The sequence below is a fragment of the Trachemys scripta genome, chromosome 1 (assembly GCF_013100865.1).
Source record: "Trachemys scripta elegans isolate TJP31775 chromosome 1, CAS_Tse_1.0, whole genome shotgun sequence".
Taxonomy (NCBI): Eukaryota; Metazoa; Chordata; order Testudines; family Emydidae; genus Trachemys; species Trachemys scripta.
The window spans coordinates 296,018,648-296,036,400 of record NC_048298.1 but is presented as its reverse complement, the minus strand read 5'-3'; the positions used below and the strand labels follow the sequence as shown (position 1 = coordinate 296,036,400).

The 17,753-nt window shown below is 37.9% G+C and overlaps 1 protein-coding gene across 3 annotated transcripts in view; it reads right to left on the bottom strand.

The window, feature by feature from the left end:
- Positions 1–17,753, bottom strand: part of DCLK1 (doublecortin like kinase 1) — a 348,042-nt gene that overhangs the window by 293,987 nt on the left and 36,302 nt on the right. The gene's annotated exons all lie outside the window — the stretch shown is intronic.

The window sequence follows — 17,753 nt, the reverse complement described above, 5'->3', positions numbered from 1 at the left end:
CCCTCCTGAACCTGAACGCAGGTTCAGTTTCAGAGCAAACTTTTTTTTTTTTTTTAAACAGTTACAAAGCAAAAACTTCAATATAAATATCTTTATCGCATGCAATAAGGTAATAAGTGAGATTATAAAGTGCCTGTAGATTGCTCCATCTATTAAACTCTAAACACTTTGTTATAAATGCAATACCCATCTTAACCATACTAACACATAGGTTTCCAGCAATGCATTCGTCAGTGCTTGGCTGATGCCTAAAGCCTCAGCAAGAGCTGGCACCTGGTCTGCCAGCATCACAGGACGGTTTTAGAAGCAAGCAGATTCAAATACTGCAGAGTCTGTATAGCATAGCTGGGCATGTAGTACAAGACTGTGGTGAGCTGACAGTGGTTTCAAGAGAAAACTGGAATGCATACTCAATCCAATACTTTTTGCGCTATACATAGAAAGGATCCTGTCCAACTCCTTTTGTAACATTAATGGAGGCTGAATGATTTCAGGGCAAATTATCAAACACCTCGAATTTGCAGACCATGTCTACAGAGGAATATAACCAAGCAGCAGCAACTAACCAGTACACAATAGGCAGAGAATGGGGATTAAAAGTGAATCAACAAGAGACCAAACTAATGATAACAAAAATAAAAAAATAAAAAAAACAGGCTAGCCTAGTCATTAACTGTACAGACATAGACCAAGTACACAACTTCTGCTACTTGGGTTCCATCATAATACAACAATCATTATGAAATGGACATTAACAAGCAGATAGCTATTACCAGCAGAATGATTGCATGACTGAATAAAAAACATTTGGAATCTTAAATGAAAGTCTCTATGATAGCTAAAACCAGATTATATACCAGAGGTGGCCAAATTCTGGCTCCTTCTCAATGTACGTTGCCAAGGAGCCACAGTAATATGTCAGCAGCCGCCTCCCCGCCCCCGCATCAGCTCCCCGCATCAGCTCCCCTCCTCCCCCCTTTCCTAGTGCCTCCCACCCACTGGCAGCCCTGCTGATCAGCGCACACACACCCCAAAGAGCGGAGTGGGGGCAGGGCTGTGGCAGAGCCAGGGGTTGAACAGTGAACACCCCCGGAAGATTGTAAAGTTGGCACCTGTAACTCCAGCCCCGGAGTCGGTGACTATACAAGGAGATGCATATTAACTTCTGAAGAGCTCCATGTGGCCCCAGAGCCACAGGTTGGCCACCCCTGTTATATACAATGCTTATCATACCCACATTACTTTCCAGATGCAAAATATGGGTACCGACAAAGGGTCTCAAGCAAAAGAATAAGCATTTGAAATGAGGTGGCCTGCACCATATCCTAAGCATGACAAGGCTAGATAGACTAAGAAATCACAACATCCATAGAAGACTTAAAATGCAACGCATGTCTACCACCATCAAAAAGGCACAAATTTCAATGGTTTGGCCATGCTACTAGCAGAACCCCATACCAAGTACCTAAAACTTTTCTTTATGGAAAAATGAGTGGTGAGAGAGACCATGGGATGTCCAGAGAGACAGCGTATATATAACATGATATATAAAGCCATGCAGTCAACTCCTCAACAGACATGGATGTAATCTGCTCATAACCACAGCTCTACCCAACCTTGACATTGCAGAAAGGGATGATGGATCAATTGAGTATCTCCTGGATGGCGAGTCATCCAAGCATATCAAGAGAGCACTCACTGTCAAGCATTATATACGGTTTCTAATGAAACGTATCTCTGTTGTCAACATTCCCATCTCATCTTAAAAACAAAAGGAAACAATTCTCCTCCTCCTAAAGCAAAAATTGACATTCAATAACTGATTTTAGTAAAAACTGTCACCCAGTGGATTAAAATCTAAAAACTTCAGTTCAGAATGAATATTAGGATATAAAGTGGTAAACTGCTTTCAAATCTCCCCTCAAATTTAAAAATCCATCCAGAAAACAGCACTTTGGCCACTTGTATATTATGCAGAGAGCCAAAGACCAGAAGTTAAACGTTTAAAGAGCTTTTTGTTTTGTACGTGTTTAGTTTTGGGGGGGGGGGAGGGGAAAGGAGGAAGAAGAGAAAGAGAGACGGACACCCCTATCTAATATTTTAGTTAAAAGGAATTTCTGCTATTAAGTTTTCATGGCCATTATTTGACTGGATAGATTTTAATCAATTATAGTATAGCAATTTGTTATGGTTTTGTAATTTAAAACTACAGAAAATTATTACTCTATATGTAATAGCCAATTTCCTTCAATTCTACTTAACTTTAATATCCTAAAAACTGATTGTATTCAACAATATTATAAAATAAGATTGTGGGAATATTTCTTAGTCTTTAAATGTAGACTGTTGAACAAACTATTAGTAGAGATAAACACATTTAGGGAGTTCGTAATTTTATATTTACACACACACTTTCTAAAGGCATCTCAAGCCATTGACCCTCCAAAGAAGCAGTTACAATACCAAAATAGCTTGTCTGAAAAATTCTTTAAACACATATTTGCATTATGTCAGTAATCCCTATTTAAAAAAAGATCGCTTTCATTTAAGATGGGGAATCATCTTATTGTACTATCATAAAAAAATTAAATATTTAAACAATGATTGCGAGACAAACTGTTCTTAATCAAGCCATGTGCTCTCAGAAAATAGTGCAACGTTACAGTTCACAGAATATCTGTACTACATGTCTAAATGCCACCATATATCTGGAACAACAGGACTAGGTTAGGTCAGATCCTTAATCACATCTCCTGGATTTTGTCAGTCTGTATTACGATTTTAACATTAAGTATGTTTTTGTATTTAATTTAATTCATTCATTTAATTTCTAAGTGAATCATGCGCAATGTGAATTGTAAAGCTGTTGGAGCAGCTGCAAAATATTATAACTACATTAAAATAGGGAGCAGATAATGTTCAGATAATAATGTGATCCTTCAAATGGTTTTTAAAGAATGTCACAGGACCTGTATCCTTTGAAATGGAATGCAAGTAAAAAGGATAGAATACTACACATGATATTCATTAAAAAAATATGGATTTAAGATGTTAGAATGTTAACAAGGTTACTCCCTCCTCTGAATTTCCTCTATCTTTGGGGGTAGTGACTGTTTCCACTGTACAGCATTGACAGTGTTTTAATATTAACATGCAAAATGCTACCTATGGTAGAGGTTTTAAAAAACAAAACAAAAAAAACAAAAAAAAACACCTGCAATTTAATCAAGCCAACACTGAAGTCAGAGCTCTAAATTCACCAAACACACAGCTCTTTTAAGACATCCTAATTCTCCCCGGTACCATTTCCAATAGGTTTATCCATGGCTGGCTGCACTGTAGCTTTCCTTACATAAAAGCTCCCAAATAAAATCTGCTGCTCCATTTAATCACTACAGCACAATGAACCGTTGTGTACTTTCCCCTTCATAATTTGTAATGAAAAAAGAGAATTACCACCACCACAGTCCGGTACCTCACTTTATTTAACTCCAGTTAACAAAACCTCAGTAGTGTTCTGAGATTATACTATACTTTGCTCAGTGATTCCAGAAGCCAAGAGTACAGCGAAAGGGCAGCTTTAAAGTCTGAACTCAGGTTCTCAAAGCCCAGAACACTATAAAGCAAGGTTAAAAATAATCCTCTGAATTAGCCTGCGAGTCCAACAGATCTCAATAGCTAAGTGGGATTAATGCTGGTCAGTATATGGATGAGAAAATGTCATGGAATACTTTAGTTGTTCAAGAAAGATGTAGTGGTGGTAACCGGGGTGCTGAAGCAATTTTTATAGCGGGAGTGCTGAGAGCCATTGAACCAAACTGCAAACCCTGTATATGATGGAAACCACTTCAAGCTGGGGTGGGGGGTAGAGGCGGTAGCACCCCCAGCACTCCTAGTTCCAGCACCTACGGTGGTAACGGTGATTCATGGTCATGCTTTCCTCCAAGAGATTCCTGGGCTAATCGATTTCAGTGAGTGCAGTGTCACTCTAGAGGGTGCAGCTTTTTGGCTGAGACACAGAATTAAATATTTTAACTACTTCTAGTCATTAGAGAGATCCTGGTACTTTTCATGAGAATAGGTGTTCTGGCTCAATTTCAACTTAGAAATTTCTGTCATTTTAGTTGGAGGAGAAATGTATTATCTTTTGCTTCCTTTCCTAAATTCTTTAGCAGTGCACAACACTATACAACAGCATCTGCATTCCACCCTAGAAGTGGCTGCATTTTAGGTAAAACTGTATATCTATATTTACCATGGTTGTTGCAAGATTTCGTTAGTTGGCTTACATAAAAGGAATAGTGCTTGTTGAACTGAGTACTAAAGGCACTTTAGACAATGAATGAACATGGAGTAAGGGCATCTATCCTCCCACTCAGATTGAAAGATCTCATGTCTCTACCAGTCCTGAAGGAAGACAGTCAATGTCCCTTATCCGTATACAGCATATATGTATGCTGTACTATTTTAATGCTGTTCACACACACACTTATTCTTCAATCCAAAATTATTTTTTCAGACAAAAGAAATAATCTTCAGATTAGTACAAGAAGTATCTGACTACAGTACTTCAAACTAGAGAATTTATAATACAATTTGTTTTCACTGTTGCACGTACACATGCACACTGAATTCGTTACAGCATGCTTCACCTCAAATGAATTCCTTTAACATTTACTGACCACACATTCACTAGCTCAAAACAATAAGATTGATTGCTACAAGAGTCAGGCTCTGCACAGCCCCAGAGGCAACATTTTAAACCAGATCAAATTAGTATCAATAATCTCACTATTCTCACCTAAAACACACACTATCTTTTCAAGATTTATTTTAGAGACTGGATTAAAGGTGTCAATCTGTGGTGCTTGAAAAGGAGATCAGATGTGAGTTCACACACCTAGACTTGAGTATAATCATCTGACAGCATTAGTATATATATTATATATATTACTATAATCCTATATTATCACAACAAGGGCAATGTTAAGAGTAACAGACGGCTTCATAAAGACACACAAATGTTAAGTGCTTTCCTGCTTCAAATTTAGTTCAGTTTGCTAAAATGTGAAATTATAATTGGTTTTTAAAAATTCAAATGATTGATTGTAACCCCAAAATTGAAATGTTTTACAAATAATCTGAAGATTTTAGATTTTCTAATACATATTACATAACAGTCCCTTATTTCTATAGAGATTGCTGAGCCTGGGTATAACTCAGAATAAATGAGAAACAGGAAGAAACTAACATCTTAAATCCATAGTTAGCCTTGTTCTTGCTCACCAGCAATATGAAGGCCTCACTTTAAAGAATATCAAGCTTGGCACTGGTTTATCAGTGCCAAGAATGAAATCACTCAGTAGCAGTGTCCCTGTCCTTTGTGCTGCAGAAGCTGTTCCTTGGCAACCCATGCAGACAATCAAGTTACCACGGAAACACGAAAGACTAATTTATAAAAAACTATGAAACAAAGCAACTGTAAAGACAACACTAAACACAGAGGGTAACTCTATTCTGTATCATTTCCTATTGAATTCCCATCAGTAGAAGTGACAAAATACTCCCCCAATTTAAGCTATGATAAAATTGGGTTTACAGAAAACTAATATTTCAATACATCAGAAGCAAATAGCTACCTCTTTTTGTGATAAGCTGGCAAATACACCTGAAGATTAAGAAAGAGCAGCTTTCATTTCCCCATTCTACATGAGTATTCCTTTCCTTTAAAAAGAATTACTTATTCAGAGACAGACTCATAACATTTGCAATTTTTACCGCAAGCTATTACCACCACAAAGAGCCCTATTCTGGCTGTCAATCACACACAATGCATAGTAGATTCTTACATAATTTGAAAGGAGATCTATGGTATACAATTTTTTTCAGTTATGCAACATTGGTAGAATTGGGTGAATTTTGCAAGTGATTTTCTATTAACATTTTACATTCACAAAGTATAAGCATTTGTATGATGTTTAAGCACTCAGAAAGCACATATAAATATTATGGCTTAACTGACCAATCAGCCAGGCAGCACAGCTCAGTATCATGTTCCAAAATTATTTCAAAAAAAATAATGTACTCCACAGAGTAAAAAAAAACAAAACAAAAAACCCCAGTTAAGCACACAACTACATTTTGAAGGATAAACATAAGGAACTCATGATTTGCTTTTGCATTTAGCTACTCATCATATACAATTATTCCTTGTGAGATATTCAGTGAGTTGTAAACACTGGTATTCTCATTCACACAAGTTGGTGGTGTCACCAAGTTTGCCAGGTGTGCAAAAATAGAGTGAAAAAAAGAGAACCACCAGCTCAGACAAACATGTTGCATATTCACCAATGATATTTTTTGTGAAGTCTTGGAGGGAAAAAAAAGTTAGGTGTATAAATTAAACCATTTATCTTGCAGCTTTAAGTTACAAGCCTGGCTAATATTCGAGCAACGCTCTCCAGATTCTATTAGTATTGACAATATTACTGGAAACAAATTTTGTGAGGGATAAACTGTTATTCATAATATTTTCTCCAGTATATTAGGCATAAAGATCCTATTTCCAAACTGGCACCCTCCAATTCCCACAAATACTAACACGTAAAGCTTCTCTTTTCACCAGATTCTTTAATAAGTAAAAGTTAGCAGCAGGTCACCAGGATTCTAAGGCTTGAGGATTCAGTATGTCATCAACTACGGTCATCTGTTGGACCTCTAGTCTATACTATAGACACTAGCCCCTGCAGAAATTCCTTATGATATTGAACAACTTCATTACTGCCACCCATATCTGTGTTTGTCCCATGCAGGTTTTTCCTGGGACATTCAGACAGCACCCGTTCCCCTGCACTACCAAATTCGAATAACAGGTACATTTAGGTTACCATTAGAGACTTTGCTTTCTGTTCTCCAGAAAGCAAAGTCAGACGTCATATGAGCACTCTTGCCTAGTCACAGGCTACCAGAGCCCTTGTTAGCACAGGGTCAGAGATTCAATTACACAAGTTAACAATGAGTGTTAACCTTTATATCAGGCTTTTTCACAATGCAAGTGTTTGGGTAAGTAAATGTCTCAAAAATCAGAGAGCTTGGACTACCTGCTAATCTGACAGTGAAAGAATTGTGCATCATCCATTTACCCTTCTTCCAAGACTGTGTGTTGGGGCCACCAGAAGTCCTTATTAATAGGTCAGCTGCTAGGCCATTTCTCTGGTGCACTCAATTAAGGATTTTTGAAAATTGAAAAATGCTTAAGATTACATACCACAAAATACTGATCATCATCAACTGTCATATGTATATTTGGTTACTTCAAAAATCCTTTCCTGAATTTCACACAATTCATGAAGTGTAAGGCAGATAAAAATATTCCACCATTCTATTTCCAGGATAAACATCCCTGGTAAAATCCCATTTTAATGGTTCTAAAAGAGACATGGCAAACTTCATATGAATATAGAGATAAGAGACAAGAAATTATAGCTCTGAGTTCAGGTGTGTGTCATATAAGCCTATTGTATTGATTTTGGATCAAACAAAAAAAAATATTCTCCATTCATATTTGAGTTCCTGTTTCCCTCAAAACCCCAGAGCAGTACTTAGAGCCATTGATTTTATCAGATAATATTATTCATATTAAGTATACTTCTGGTCATTTGCTTTATTTGGGTGAAAAGTCCCAACCCCTACCATCCTTCTCCTGCAGTCAAAAAAAAAAAAAAAAATCCAGTACCACAGATCAACTAGTAGGATTCACTACTCTTCCCCAGTAGTAGTTCCAGCTGCTGGAAAAAATGGGCATGATCATCTTATGTGAAAAGAGCACGCACCTGGGTCTAGAGCCCAAGGAGGGTCCATTGGTCCCTGCAGAAGAGAAAAATATGAATAGCAGCCATAATGCATTTATCTGATCAGACTATATGGCAGCAGTTCATATCTAATTCCTATGACTGAGCAGATCCTACCATTATCTACAGCTGGAGGCTGCCTCACTGCACAAATATGTACGTGACCACAAAGGGAAATATTGCAAATCATGTGTCAAGAGAAAGGAAATTTCCTACATACCAATGTTTGACATGCAATTTCAAATACAACTTAAGTTAGCCTTGTGAAATTGTCATGCAAGCTTGCCAGCCCAGGCACAAAACCCTACTTGTCCATCCTTACCATAAAACCAAGTATATTTTACTCACCATTAAAGAGTTAATTGCCTTAGGTGAGCAGAACTGTGCAAGGCAGACTTAAGCAATCAGTTTATCTTGACAATGCTCAACATATATGCCAGCTATCCTTTAGATAGAAGACTGCAGCCAAGGAACAGTTCACCTAGAGCAGTGATCATAGGTGCTGGAACTTGAAGTAGTTTCCATCATATCCAGGATTTACAGTTTGGTTCAATGGCTCTCAGCACCCCCACTATACAAATTGTTCCAGCAGCCTGACAGTGGTTCTCAACCTTTCCAGCCTACTGTACCTCTTTCAAGAGTCTGATTTGTCTCACTTCAAATTTCACCTCACTTAACTACTTGCGTACAAAATCAGACATAAAAAATACATAAGTGTCACAGCACACTATTACTGAAAAATTGCTTACTTTCTCATTTTTACCATATAATTATAAAGTAACTCAATAGGAGTATAAATATTGTACTTACAGTTCAGTGTATGGTATATAGAACAGTATAAACAAGTAATTGTCTGTATGAAATTTTAGTTTGTACTGACTTTGCTAGTGCTTTTTATGTAGCCTGTTGTAAAACTAGGCAAATACTTAGATAAGCTGATGTACCCCCAGAAGAACTCTGTGTATCCCTAGTTGAGAATCATTGATCTAGAGGTCTAAAAAACAAGTGAGCTTTGAGGGGGGGGGGAAGTTAGCTTTTGCATATTGTCTCTAGGACACTCTAGAAACAGTCTGATCAGATTATTAAAATGTGTCACATTTCACTGATAAAAATCAATAAGCATTGGGGTAATTTTTGTTGCCACCTTCTTATAATGGAATACAATTTAATTTATTTAACTTAATGTATTTGGAGCTAAATTAAGTGCAGGATGATTTGCAAGGAACAAATTATAAGAACATAAGAACGGCCATACTGGGTCAGACCAAAGGTCCATCCAGCCCAGTATCCTGTCTGCTGACAGTGACCAATGCCAGGTGTCCCAGAGAGAGAGTGAACCTAACAGGTAATGATGAAGTGATCTCTCTCCTGCCATCCATCTCCACCCTCTGACAAACAGAGGCTAGGGACACCATTCCTTACCCATCCTGGCTAATAGTCTTAATGGACTTAAATTCATGGAGGTTATCTAGTTCTCTTTTAAACCCTGTTATAGTCCTAGCCTTCACAACCTCCTCAGGCAAGGAGGTCCACAGGTTGACTGTGTGCTGTGTGAAGAAAAACTTCCTTTTATTTGTTTTAAACCTGCAGCCCATCAATTTCATTTGGTGGCCCCTAGTTCTTATATTATGGGAACAAGTAAATAACTTTTCCTTATTCACTTTCTCCACACTACTCATTATTTTATATATGCCTCTATCATATCCCCCTTAGTCTCCTCTTTTCCAAGCTGAAGAGTCCTAGCCTCTTTAATCTCTCCTCATATGGAACCCCTTCCAAACCCCTAATCATTTTAGTTGCATGAGTATTTCCTGCTGGTAAACTCTTTTCTGGCTAATCCATTAGCAGACTTGAACCTCCTCTCTCTCCAGGGACCTCATAAATGAGATTCATAAACCTTGGGGATATAATTTTACTTTATTGCTTATCTTTTAAAACTGGAAACTCAGATTTTTAAAAAACCATGATCAAAATGTCAGTTGGATTAAAAGTCTTTAATCATTTTGAAACCTAAGCAGTTGCAAGTGCTGCCCTGTTTCATTGAAGAGAACACCTTTCATTTTTGAATAAAGAGAAAGACAAGGACTTTCCCAGTTCAAAAGTTTGTCATCAAAAGAATTCCATTTACGACAAATCCTGCAAAAGCACAGAGATTTCTTAAGAAGACCGATCGAATGAGTTGGAAGTGGGAGACTGTTTTACATGCCCAGATATCATAGGACCGGAGGGGGGGGGAAGAAACAGAGGGGCACAGAAAGAATTATTAACTTCCCAAAATGGTCTTCCTCTCCCATGAGGGCACTATCAGTTAATACATATCAAAGAAAAAAAAGTTTTTTTTGTAGAGGCAGGAAGAAATATAAAGTCCACAAGTAAGATCAGGGTAAAGCTCCTGACCACCTTTTCAAAGCTGGTATTTTGCATCAGAAGCCATTACTGACAAGTGACAGAAGAACCAGCCTTTTTGCTTCAAGAAGCAGCTTTCTTCAGGGACCTGCGTCAGAAAGTGCCCACATTCTGCTATCTGAAGGTACCTGACAGTTTCTTAGCTAAAGGTGTAGAGGTGCCCAGGTTTAAAAAAAAAAAAAACCACACACCTTCTGAGAAGCCCTAAACCCCTACAGCTTTAAAAAAAGCGCCATATTTTCCCAGTGAACTGGTCTGGGCCTTCAGAGGGTACATCTTCAGCCAGCTCCTGCACTTCCACCAATTACAAAAAAGCTTTGAGCAAAGACTATCTCCACATTGTCACAACTGTTCCCACAGCTCTTACTCATGTGTCTGCATCTTACGTAGTCAAGAGTACATGTATTATGACCTATTGACCTTTATCAGAATACCTGGACCTCCACCCTAGCCATCTCAGGTAGCTGATCATGCAAAAGGTCAAGAATGTAATGTGGCCAGCATGGCTTGTTAACGATCTACAAATGTTTGATTTCTTGCCCAGGATATTCCACTATTTTGCCTCCTCTTCCTTAAGAGCTAAGCAAAGCCGACCAGCCTGTATCAGCTACTCAAGGGCTTCAAGCCTCTTTGCTGGTTCCAAAGAGTCCTCAATGATGGGGAGATTTGTGGAAATTCTGATCTTCAGTGTCAGCGATCATGAATAGTGGCTCTCCCCAAGAGGGCACAAAAATTTTAGAAGATTTTCCTGATGACTAAACATTGACTCTGCAACAGATTGATCTGGAGAGGGAAAAACAGGATGATAGTAGCTTTTCTGAAGCGACCGCTTTCAAAACATCAACATCCCTTTCTTCCAAATAGTCAAAGCCTGTGCTCACTCTAGGTAGGAAAAGGTGACAGTTGCTGGAACACAGCAACTCTATGGAGTTCATCTCAGAAACTAGTCTGTGAGAGACCTTGCTCCTCAAAGGGGTCTTAGATTTACTCTCAATAGCAAATCTAGCTTTCTGGGATGATATTGTCCTTCTGTGGGTACTAAACGCCCCCAAATATCGGGGCTGGAATTTGAAGATTAGGAACAAAATCTCAAAGCCATAATCACCTGACATGCAAGCCTCTCGGTGCCAAAACACAGTGTCAGGATGGAGCTTGAGGCCACTCCACGTACAGCTAGGGAACACACAAGCATCGGTCAGGGATATGCCTCTCTCCTAAGCAGAAGTACAAAGTATGCTACTCCATTAAGGACACAAGCATGCTAGTTCATTATGTTAGAGTAGCAGGACATGAAGCTGGTGGACTTTGTGCCATCCATCTGACTAAAGATAGAAAAGCTGAGACTCAGCAGTGCCACAAGCAAGGGAAGAGATGGAGGAGTCCAACAAGACCAAAACCTGAGAAAGTTGAGTAAGTGTTTAATTACACTTCTCCCCTTGCTAGTACAGCTTAAATTTCCCCGAGGAGAAGGGACTATTGGACTCTGCCCAGTTCCTGAACACAATCAACAATAATTAGAGGGAACCAAAGTGGCAGTTAGGATTATAACCCCTTACTCCTATTCCTAGGGTGGGGAGCACTAGGACAATTAGCAGTGTGCATGCACAGCTGCAATACACTGCCCATAGACTTCCAAGTTCACACATCCAGAATGTGAAGATCACTGGAGGGTGGGGCTCCCTGCAAGCAATGCTTGAAGTCTTTTGAATTACTTAGGGACAGTTTCTCTCAGATGTGATTATCCATAGTTTTGGAACTCCTAGGTTAGACTACTGTAATGCTCTCCACCCGGGGCTCCTTTTAAAAACAAGCCATGAAGCTGCCTACCTAGTTGGTGGTGGTAACTGCAAAGATCATACTACCCTTCTGAGACCTGACCTATGTCCTATTTGGTGCAGTGAAACAACTGATTCTGTATGAACTGAGGGTGAATAAGGGAATCCAGGGAAGATCGAAGCCACTGATTATCCAGTTCTTCCAGAAACACTTAAAGCTACTGGCACACAAAATGAGGACACATGTCCACAATGTAGGGCCAATAAGAGACCAATCCTTTCCATTCGCTTGGCAAGAGAAAAGTAGTATTTGTGCAGCTCCCCTCTTCTCTTCTCCAGAGGTACAGTACAATGTGCAACAAGGCAGCCAGAAAGGAAAGGCATCACTGTTTACCAAACACAAGTTGTGAGCAATTTCTGATGCATGCAATGTAAAAATCTTGAACTTCAACCAGATTGCTAAGAAGTTAGTATCAAGCTGTTGTCGACAAAGTACTTTTAAGCATTTTAGTTGACTTCCCCCTCTTAGTAATTACCAAGTATCACTGCTCTGAACAGTCACAGCTGGCCCATAGTCTCCTGCTGTCTTTAGGAACACAACTTCTCAAGTGATGGGGAAAGTTGCTAAAAAAAATGTATTCCTGAATTTATCACAGGACAAGACAAACATCATCATCATACAGGTCAAGTATACTGATTTTTCATAACCAAGTGCTCACTAAAACCTTGTAACAATATTGGAGAACTCTGGTTTCTCCTACACTTTAGCAATGCTCAAGAGACCAGGTCCTTATATAGAGAAGGAGGTGGTGCTGCTTTAAAAAAAAAATTAGAAGCTGATAGGATAATTCTGGTTGGAAGTTGAGTTTGATAGGTATGTGTTATTCCATTTGAGGTGAAATTTGACAGTTTCATTCACCTATAGTGATTTCACGCGTCTTCAGCAATTTCTTAAATTGCCATTTCTCTTACAGTTTAAGGTTTAGGAGAAAAACTCCATTCCAGTTTATTACTTCTTAACCCAGTCCTTACTAGAGCTATTTGGAAAAAAAACTGACAGACTAGTTTTCTTTCAAAACGTAAATGGTTCACAGGTCTGTTAATTTCAACGAAAATGTTCTTTGGGGAAAAAAGTCAAAAATGTTTCATTTTGACAGTGTCAAAATACTTCAAAAGCATCATTTCAATTAATTTAATGTAAAAATTTATATTATATTAAAATTAATATTTGGCTAACATTATAATGCATTAAAATATTAGGATTGTCAATCACTTAACTCACATGATTAACAAAAACATTAAATCGCAATTAATCACAGTTTTAATTGCACTGTTAGACAATAGAATACCAACTGAAATGCAATAAATATTTTGGATGTTTTACTACATTTTCATATATATTGTATTCTGTGTTGTAATTGAAATCAATGTGTATATTATCTTTTATTACAAATATTTGCACTGTAAAAATTATAAACAAAAGAAATAATATTTTTCAATTCACCTCATACAAGTACTGTAGTGCATCTCTATCATGAAAGTGCAATTTACAAAAATGAAACAATGTGAAACTTCAGAGTCTACAAGTCCGTTCAGTCCTACTTCTTGTTCAGCCAATCGCTAAGACAAACAAGTTTGTTTACACTTACAAGAGATAATGCTGCCCTCTTCTTATTTACGTCACCAGAAAGTGAGAACAGGTATTTGCATGGTACTTTTGTAGCTGGCATGCAAGTTATTTATGTGCCAGATATGCTAAACATTCGTATGCCCCTTCATGCTTCAGTCACCATTCGAGAGGACATGCTTCCATGCTGATAACGCTCACTAAAAAAATTGTGTTAATTAAATTTGTGGCTGAACTCTTTGCAGGAGAACTGTATGTCCCCTGCTCTGTTTTACCCACATTCTGCCATATATTTCATGTTATAGCAATATCTGATGATGACCCAGCACATGTTGTTCATTTTAAGAACACTGTGATAGGCTGGATCACAGAACCCCCCTTGGGAGCTGCCACCTGATGTGCCAAGACTACTTCTGCCCCTGCTTTCCTGCCCTGGCAGCTTAGGACTTCAGTGCCCTGCCTGGTTTGAGCCAGATTCGCTAGCCTGCTGCAAACCCAGACCCAGGTCTGAATCACGTCCCTAACAGCTGTAGACTTACCTGAAAGCAGCTTACAGAAGTGTTCTCGTCTTTAACACTCAGATGCCCAACTCCCAATGGAGTCTAAACCCATATCAGACATTCTGTGGGCTGTCTGCAAATTAACTAATTTCACCTTTTTTGATAGAGAATCCACTTTTTCACATTTTTCTCCAGGGGAAGGAAAAAAATGTCAACAAGCAGTTAAAAAATAAAAATGTAGATGGCTTCAGGGAATGTGACACATAAGACGTTTCCTATTATTTCTTTTTGAACTTCGATTTACTATGTGGTTTGTTTTTTACCTCTTTCCCCCCCTGAAAGTCTGTCTTCTGTGCTTGCATAATGGGATAAGAGTACCATCACTTAAAATTGTGATCATCTCTTTAATTATGTGCACAGAGGAAAGCTGTATTAATTTATTATTAGAAGGTACAATAATATCTGCATTTAGGTTAGTCATGTATAATATAAGTTAAGAACCAAAGCTGAGGAAAGAAAATTAGTTGGGATTTGTCTGTACAGCCTTGTCTATCACTTGTAATAGTGCTTTCCCCCCTCCTTTTTAAAAAATGGAGTCAAATCTTTCCATCCTTAAGGTTAAGGTTATTGGTGTGGTTTGATCAGAGAGAATGCAAATATCAGTAATTTGTCTGGCCTTAATATAATGTAAAGGGGGGGGGGGTGGAAAAAAAGACAACTTGACATTTGTATTTCTTTGTTTAAATGAGGCATTACATACTATATACAAATAGTATATTGTAAGGCCTTGCATACTACATACAGGTATGAGAAATGCCAAAGATGTTCATACATCTGTGTAATAGCAACATAAAATTCTTCAGAATAGAATGCAATGCAACAATCAGTATTGTTCTTGTCTTTATGGTCCAGCTTGAGAAGATCTCAGGCAATGATTGGAATCTAAATTAAACCAGAATACCAAGCTACACAGCTCTTCAAGAACACTGGGACACTTTTTGGTAATAGCTTTGGGAAATTTTATCTATGGTATTTGAATCCCTACATTAATATTGTATATTTAAGTTTGAAGTTTCTACTGTATAGAAGACACTATAACAGATAACCACTTCTATAAATTGTTTCATGTGGTGGTGTGTGAAGTCATTGTAACCTTGGCAATGAAAAGGAATAGTGTAGAGGGAAGAAAAAGGGGGGGGAGGAGCGGCGAGAAAACAGTAGGTAACATTTTGCTTCTTGTATAATCAAAACTCACATCAGATCCCAGATTTTTTTCTTTCCTTCTGGAAGCATTCTGCTGGAGAGCAGAGATCATCACTTTCATGTTTATTCTTTAAAAAGCCTAATTTATTTAATTGGCATCTCGTAATGTCCACAGAAAATGCTTAGTAACTGTTCAAAATCAAACTTGATTGCTGCTGTAGGTAGTTAACACATAGGATCTAGTTATTAGCTCTAGTTACAAAAAGTGTGGAAATTTTGAAAATGTAATCTAATACATTATCCCATTATACAAGTAGCAAATGTTTCCTGCAGCTTTTCTCCCCCTTCTCCCTTCTACAGGGCTCCATGTGATTGCCAGGATTACAATGCCTTCACACGCACTATTTCACACATCACGCAACGATGAAAATATAATCTATTATATTTTGAAGAATTTTGACCCACTCTGCTTCTTACTTGGGGCACACCACTGGTGTTGGGTCATCTCTCAAGTGCTTATGGACTCTGTTCTCCCAACACACCTGTTTCTTGTCTCTTCTCCAAGGTGCCTTCCATCTCTTTTTTTTTTTTTTAAAGTGCTGACTCTGTAGTAGCTGTGACTGAATATCTGAGTCTCTCTCTCAAATATTTTGACTTTTTTGCAGTATAACTTTGTGGGGCAGGAACTCTCTATTGTCTGTAAACTTTTTTCCTTGCTCCTATTCACAGAGCTGCATTTGGTGCCTCCCTCCCCTTTGGATAAGGTGGTTAGGGTGGTGGTGCCAGGGTGCCCCAGAGCAGTGGGTCTTGGAGTAAACACTACTGAGATGCAAGGGGGCACTTCACACTTTTTGAAGCTATCTGTGAAGCTCTGTTAAGATGTAAACTTTTCTTTTCCTTCCACAGTTCTTTGGTTCATATGGTGTATGCTATTCTTGAAAAAAAGAGGAAAAAAATTGTCTATAGGCTTTGGAAAAATAGGGTTAATTCTGGGCATTTCAATTTTACAAGGGTTGGAGTGCAATTCCAGAAGTAGAACACATCTATTTTATGGTATATTGAGAAGGATTGCAAATATTCATAGATTCATAGATTATAGGACTGGAAGGGACCTCGAGAGGTCATTGAGTCCAGTCCCCTGCCCGCATGGCAGGACCAAATACTGTCTAGACCATCCCTGATAGACATTTATCTAACCTACTCTTAAATATCTCCAGAGACGGAGATTCCACATATTCTGGAGAGTTGGCTTAGAATACAGTATGATCTGGGGATAGAGGCTAAAACCAATATGAAAATCAATAGACAAATATAAAATGGTTAGTGTGGGTGGGGGAATCAAATGACCATTATAAGATGGAGGAATACTAGCTAGACAGTTGCACAATATATGTGGTGTCTGAGGCTTGTAGATGATGATGAATTGCATGAATCATCTCTATGAGGTGGTGCAAAAAGGCAAATGTATTGGTTTGTACTTATCAGAGCATTGGTGTAAAACTGACATAATGGCTTTGTGCTGCATGGGGTAGGCTTAATTTGGAGTACAACTGGCTTTTGGCACCTAATTTTTTAAGACAGACAAATTGGTGTTCGGGAGGTGGCAATACAAACAATACATGAATAGGAAAATAAGACCTATCTGGAAAGGCTTGGCGAATAGCAGAACAAGGATTGAGGGAAACATAAATAGGGAGGTGGGAGGAGAGCATTTATAACAGAGGATCAGGATTGTTCTCGTTAGTAAAGATCAGAGCTGGAAATTCAATTCAGTGAGTTTCTAACACATCAGGAAAAAATCATTTTGATTTGTAATGAAAAGATAAAATTTCAAACTTTTGCAAAATGTAAATTCTGAAAGTTCAATTTTGGAACAGTCTAAACATTTAATTTTGATAGTCATTCTATCAATTTTGTTTTGGCTTTCATATTGTATTAATACTTTATAGGGTTGTCAAGTGATTAAAAAAATTAATCGCAATTGTGCGATTAAAAAATTGTAGAATACCATTTAAATATTTTTGGATGTTTTCTACATTTTAAAATATATTGATTTCAATTACAACACAGAATACAAAGTGCTTACTTTATATTTTTTTATTACAAGTATTTTTAAAGAAATACTTTAAAGTACAAGTATAATTAAAAGAAATAGTATTTTTCGATTTGCCTAATACAAGTACTGTAGTGCAATTTCTTTATCATATAAGTTGAACTTACAAATGTAGAATTATGTACAAACAAACTGCTTTCAAAAATAAAACAATCTAAAATTTTAGAGCCTGCAAGTCCACTCAGTTCTACTTCAGGTTCAGCCAATGGCTCAGACAAACATGTTTGTCTACATTTGGAAGAGATAATGCTGCCGGCTTCCTGTTTACAGTGTCACCTG